Source organism: Lepisma saccharinum, chromosome 17, assembly GCF_977018435.1.
Source record: "Lepisma saccharinum chromosome 17, izLepSacc3.1, whole genome shotgun sequence".
Lineage (NCBI taxonomy): Eukaryota > Metazoa > Arthropoda > Insecta > Zygentoma > Lepismatidae > Lepisma > Lepisma saccharinum.
The window spans coordinates 15,760,272-15,767,517 of NC_139245.1; positions in this window are offsets into that span (position 1 = coordinate 15,760,272).

Genomic DNA, 7,246 nt, shown 5'->3' on the forward strand with positions numbered 1-7,246 from the left:
TCATACATATGTACGTACAAGGAACAATTTCCGAATGGTAGTGTGTTTTACAAACACACACATTTACAATAATAACCTTGCAAGAAACTACATACCTAGTAGTACATAAGACGTAATACCAATCTTTTAAGAAACGTATACCTTGTATATGTGTGATTTTGTATGTTAACTTCCAAAATTGGCAAAAAAAAAAAGTTTACTGTTAACAAGAATCCTTACGATGTTGACATGCATGTACAAGTACAAGGAACAATTTCCTACTGGTTTTGTACCTAACCTAACCAACCCTACCCTAATATTCATGGGAGAGCATAAGACGTAAGTGTCAAAGTTTTTTTTTTTCGGTATTTACTACTTAGAATACACATGATCTTGTATTTGATTTTTCAAAATAACTGGCCTAAAAAGACGAGCGGCTAGGGGCAGCATTAGCACCTTGGGAAATAGATGCTAACAACACCAAACCTGGCCTGCCTAACCTATCCACGTAGGCATATAATAGCATAAATGAGCATGTAAATAGGTTTGGCAAATTATAATTTGTTTATTTAAGCTATTATATACGTACATACGTGGATAGGTTAGGCAGGCCATGTTTGGTGTTGTTAGCATGTATTACCCAAGGTGCTAATACTGTCCCTATCCGCTCGTCTAAAAAGGACCACAGCTTGTACGTATGTACAATGTATATTTTCCTGGTGAATATTACTGTTTTTTGTAAAGAAATATATACGTTCTTGCATTGCACTAGCATATAACGTTTCACGAAACTACCTATCTGAAAGTATATACAGCCTGGAGTTTCTTCTTTTTTCTTAATAAGAATAAAACGTGCGTACATACAGTACTACGGTACTTTACATTACTATTTGATTCTTCCTTTTGTGCTAAGATGATAGTAATTCCCAAAATGTACCTTGTACATGGAACCGTTGATTAACGAATTTTTTTGTGCTATTCGAATTTGTCTTGAATACAAAAATTTAATTTTCATCTGCATCGTTAACCAACTTTCACAAAAGCTGCATTATAAATAAAGAAGAAACCTATAAGATGGTCAACGTTGATAATACTAATCCTCGCTATTCGCTAAAGAGGGGGTTACGGATTGATAAATTATTAACAGAAACGAATGATAAATTAGTAAGAGCAGAATAGAAGATTGCTCTTCTCATTCCGTATATTTACACAAACTCAGGTATGTCAGCCTTGCACTAAAAATTGAATAAATGTAACTTGCATTTGTTACGACTTCGTAAAATTTTGGTCACTGTTTAGTAGTGTTTAATATTTTTTAAAAAGTGACCGTATGTCTTACTGAAAGATAAGACGAGGGATATTCTTTTTTGCATTATGTTAATTGGAGTACGTGAAAAATAAATTGAAAATTTTGTAAGCTTCCCACTACTTCGAAAGATTACGGGTTATATTGTATCATAAAACACATTTGATATTATATGAGAGTACGACACATGCATTACCTACTTCTATCAGCTGTTTCATTTTATTGCAATAAATATTTAGTTTTTTTAAACATATTTCAGTTGAAAAAGCATGCATTTGGAATTGACAAGCAGATATTAGCACGTAATAAACAAACAAAACACATTCGAAAACACAACTTTCTCCAGTTTCTGTTGCCAGGTCGTACGGCAAGCAGGAGAAAGTTCTACCTTACAAGGCCGAGGATAAAAATGCTTGGTGCAACCCACCGCCGCCTAAATCTCCCGCCTGTCGTTATCCAGCACTTTGTAAAGTGGCAGATTAAGTGGCGATGGTGCAACCGGCCCTTAGCCTAAAATTAAAAAGCTTTCTCCCGTGACGTCAGAGCATAATGTTGCTCAAGTGTTGTGCGATAAGTGAGACCTGTAAAGCACGGATTATTTGACACAGATTCAATGAAAACACAGGGTTGCCAAACAAAAAAAATTATCACAGACTATAAAATATCTACTACCAAAATGTGTTTTAAACACTTGCAAAAAAAACATGTTTAAACCATTTGTAAAAAAACAAAGCCGGGTGTTTTAAACGTTTAAAACAAAGTGTTTTAAACACTTTTGTTTTAAACATGCCAACCCTGCTGTCGATGAAAGGAAGGAAAACCTAAGTTTCGTACAAAATATGGAGAATGTACAATGAAATAGAAGTCTCTCTGCACGAACACAGGCTATGTTTATAAAAATTGCTGGTACACCATAAATTTCCAACCCTGGCGGAAATGCAGTGTTGCTGATATTCTGTTCATTCTAGTGGTTAACACAACGAGGCCGGCCTCACTAGCACGTTATAATACGTACAGTACTCGTAAGATTAGGCTTCCCGCATATACGACCGTACGACTACAGCGCCTTGAATAACGTAGTGTGGAAAACGAAAAGAAACTGGTTCCCGCGACTGATGAAACATAGATGGCAGTGCGATCAGAATCGGTGTTAATTTTCTTATAAAGTAATGCGGCTTTGTCAGTTTTTGGAATATATTGTGTAGATTTGTTTGTCTTGAAAGGCGGTACTTGAATTGATGGAAACAGTTATATTTGTGGAGTGATTTGCAGTCACGAAATGGCATTAATTTGGAGAGAAAAGTAAAATAAAATGAATAAATAAATAGCATGCGTTCGAAACAAAGAAAAAACATCCAATGTGATTCCGGACGTCAGGTCTTGGACTGTGTATTAGAGTTTATTTTTCTATGTTATTAGAATATAAATAGTATCCTGAGAGATATTTCATACCGAGGCGACAAACCACAAGTGTCGCTTGACAGCGAGCAGTCGGTAATCAATGCAGCCTTTCGACACAAGCTCTGACCACCGTTTCCTCAAGGAGATTTTAGACAAAATCGACACGCGACAAACGATAAGAGGATTTCTCATCAAAGCGACACGGGTTCTTCGGTCCAAGGCAACTTTCATACCGAAGCGACACTTGTTGCATGGAAAGGAGCCAATCAAGAGCAACATTTCACATCGTAGCGGCATGACGGGAAGCACAGGCCAGGGTTCGGTTGGTGAAATCCTCAAGCGATAATGTCGCGTGCCGCTTTGGTGCGCAATCTCACTAAAGCAAGACACTCATTTTATCGCGTATGCGCGAACAACAAACCACGGCAACATGTTGCAAGCTATTGAGGAAATGGCCTAGTTTGAGCGACGCACAAGCGACACGTGTGGCTTATCGTGTCGCCTATCTGTTGCTCGCAAGCAACGCTTGCTAATAGACTGAAGGCACCATGTCGCTTGTCACTTAAGCCCCTATCACACGGAACTGGATTTCTAGTTAGAATGCCCTAGTTGGCGATGAACTGACTTTCTGGGTAGTAATCATGGCCGCCTGGCTGACTGCTTGACTGGTTTTGAGGAATAGGACATGTTCTAATTGCTACTAACTTCTTCGACTAGATTCTGTGGAACAGCCAATCAGAGCAAAGTTTGGCCAGGTGAAGATATTCTGTGAGTTTGTAAAGTAGCCTTTTTTTGTCTGTGGCTTCCGAGTGCATACAACCATAGATACAACACGAAAGGCATATTTACAATTGAAAAAGCTAAAATATTCTTCCATACGTGTATAGTAAACGTTGTAAAGTATGTATTTTATCAGCGCCGTTCTTCTCTACCTAAAACCATTTAATGCGATGCGATATTCCTCTCGGTTGGATAGTTATCGTATTTTAAAAGTGTGAAGTGATACGTTGTTTACATCTCGCGCGGCCGCCATTATGGGAACGAAAAACTATCGACAAGTACGGTGTACCAAGTACCGTGTGAGGCGAAAACTAGCAAATGGGTAGCCAGTCCAGCGTCAACTAGAGCATTCCAAATAGAAATCCAGTTCCGTGTGATAGGGGCTTTAGGGCCGGTTGCACCATCGCCACTCAATCTGCCACTTTACAAAGTGCTGGATAACGACAGACGGGAGATTTAGGTGGCGGTGGGTTGCACCAAGCATTTTTATCCTCCGCCTTGTAAGGTGGAACTTTCTCCTGCTTGCCGTACGACAACAGAAACTGGAGAAAGTTGTGTTTTCGATTGTGTTTTGTTTGTTTATTACGTCCTAATGTCTGCTTGTCAATTCCAAATGCATGCTTTTTCAACTGAAATATGTTTAAAAAAAACTAAATATTTATTGCAATAAAACGAAACAGCTGCTAGAAGTAGGTAATGCATGTGTCGTACTCTCATATAATATCAAATGTATGTTATATGATACAATATAACCCGTAATCTTTCGAAGTAGTGGGAAGCTTACAAAATTTTCAATTTATTTTTCACGTACTCCAATTAACATAATGCAAAAAAGAATATCCCTCGTCTTATCTTTCAGTAAGACATACGGTCACTTTTTTAAAAATATTAAACACTACTAAACAGTGACCAAAATTTTACGAAGTCGTAACAAATGCAAGTTACATTTATTCAATTTTTAGTGCAAAGCTGACATATCTGAGTTTGTGTAAATATATGGAATGAGAAGAGCAATCTTTTATTCTGCTCTTACTAATTTATCATTCGTTTCTGTTAATAATTTATCAATTCGTAACCCCTTCTTTAGCGAATAGCGAGTATAGTATTATCAACGTTGACCATCTTATAGGTTTCTTCTTTATTTATAATGCAGCTTTTGTGCAAGATTAATATTGAAAGTTGGTTGAGTAATAACAATGCAGATGAAAATTAAATTTTTGTATTCAAAACAAATTCGAATAGCACAAAAAAATCGTTAATCAACGGTTCTATGTACAGTGGGATCCATGAGTATTACCGTGCAAATTGTCCATGACTATTGTTACCCTGCCCCCGTGTCAGGGCAACAGTGTTTCTTTTCCTTATTGAAATATTTATTAATATGTTAATTAATTGGGTAATCAAGTGTATAAACATATATATGTGTGATTAGTGTAAATCAATTTATTATGCATTTTTAGGTTCGTATTATTCCATGTATAAATACCATGTAGCTCTCTGTTCTTGTTTCGTGTTTCGAGCGTTCAAAAGAAAGGCGGGCAGTTTAGCTGTTAAAGATTAAACATTTTGAAAGAAGGGCGGTTGGCAACAGACGCCAACCAAACATATATAAACTCCCAGATGAGAGTAGGGGAGGTCGGCTGTTGGAACTGAGACTTGGAAGGGAGAGGCTGTTTTTGCTTCGGTTAGCTAGGACCGGAGGACAGGTCTCCCGAAACGGATGCTGTAAGAGATTGGATTGCCGGGCAAGCTAGTGCCTTGGTGTCCAGTTTACAGGTAAAAAGGTAGTTGTACTGGATGTTATTTTGAAGTAATTACGGTGCGCCGGGCAGCCTAGTGCCTTGTCACCGTGGAGGTTGAGAAATGTACACGTCGGGCGGCCTAGCGCCTGTTAAGACGTTTCTTGGAGTAACGCGAGTCTACCTTGTGACAAGCGTACTTCAGATGTAATTCATGAAATGTAAAGCATCCAGGTACAAACAATAGAGATTCCAACATCAAAATTAGAGTTTTGGTCCTATAAATAATTAGAGAAATGAACGTTCGGATACGACATGTATATACTTTAAATTTTACGTTAATTAAACTATAGAAAATATCCAAAAATTTCCGTTTTTAATTTCACACATGCTGGACAAGGTAATTTATCCCCTATAGCAATAAAGTTTCGCAAAGGTTATCCGTTGTCTCTTGTAGTTAATTATATAATTATGTTGACTTGTAGCTACCCACGTGCATTGTCGTACAAAGAAAGATACCCCTAGACAAATCTGAGCCGAGTACGAAGTGCACCGAACCTCGAGTACGGAGGTAAAGTGTGGGGGACCAGACTAGTAACATATTTATTTGGGGCTCTGTCCGTGATTGAACTTAGTTATTTGAGGGCTTGTCGTAGGATATTGAACTAGACTTTGCTTTGAAAGTTAAGGAGAGAAACGGACGAGGATCGAACCGATGATCTTGCGAAACAGAAAAGGGGAAGTTACAAGAATGTCGCTTGGTAACTCGAGCAGGTCCAGCCCGACCGAGTCAGAACTTTCTGTTGTTGAGGAACAAAGGTGCGTTCCAACAGTGACAATGGAGGAAATTCGTTTGCCGCTTCCGACATTTGAGGGAAATGTAGGGAAGGAAGATGCTTTTTCGTATCTGGATAGGATTCAAGATTACGCGAGAACGCTGAAAACTGCTGAAGATGATCTTCTGAAGCAGTTTATTCCTCTTTCGTTGCGAAATGAAGCGAGGGAGTGGTTTTTGTTCACGGAACCGTTCGGTGATTTTTCACAATTCAGGCATAAATTCTTGCAGGCTTTTCATGGATTGGATTATCAGAGAGAAGCAGAGTTATTTTTGTCTCAGAGGTTTCAACTTGCTAACGAGGGATTGGCGGAATACGTTCGCAAAGTTGACAGGCATTTTAGTAGGATAAGGAATTCGGCTTCTGCGCAGGAGAGAATTGACTTTGTGAAATCGCACTGCAATCCGGTATTTAGGGATTATTTGTACAACAAGACATTCACTTCTATGAGAGAAATGAGCGAGTACTCGCTAGAATTGCAATCGGAGTTTTTGGAAAGGCAGAGATTCAAGTCTTTCGTTTCTGAAGACGAAATTCGCAACTTGGCTCTGAGAAAGTCCGTTAACCAGGAATTCGAAGAGGAGAGGGGGAGAAAGAAATCTGATATTTTCTTGGACCCTGTGATTATTGGTTTTGACCGCCCGAAAGTCGAGCGCTTGAGGGCTGAACATGTGGTTTCACGCCCTCCACCCTCGCGGCTTGCGGTGAGGGATGAAAACAAACAGAACCGCTTTTCGAAGGAAGATTGCCAGAGAAATAAATTATGCTACACTTGTGGACAGAAAGGTTGCAGAGCTTCAAATCACCGTAGGGAAAACAAGATTAATGAACGTGGGAAGGAAGTAATAACAAAAAACGCTTAGAGTCGCCACGAATTTGTCAAGTTCGTGGCGTGGAAACTGCAAATTTTACGCGGAAGGAAAATTTTTCACCTCACAATGTAAATGCAAAAGACGTAAGGGAACCTATCGTTTTATGCAACGTGGCTAACGTGGAAGTACACGCATGTATTGATACGGCGTCGTCCAATAACTTTGTGTCTTTGGAGGTCTTCGAGAAAATGAAGACAAATGGAGTGAAATTGAAGGGTTACAAAACTAAAGTAATACTTGCGGAAGGAAATGTGGAATCTTTGGGGAGTACTTACGTGAATATTAAGTTTCACGGACACAAGGCTCGGGATCAGATATTTGTGTTATCTAATG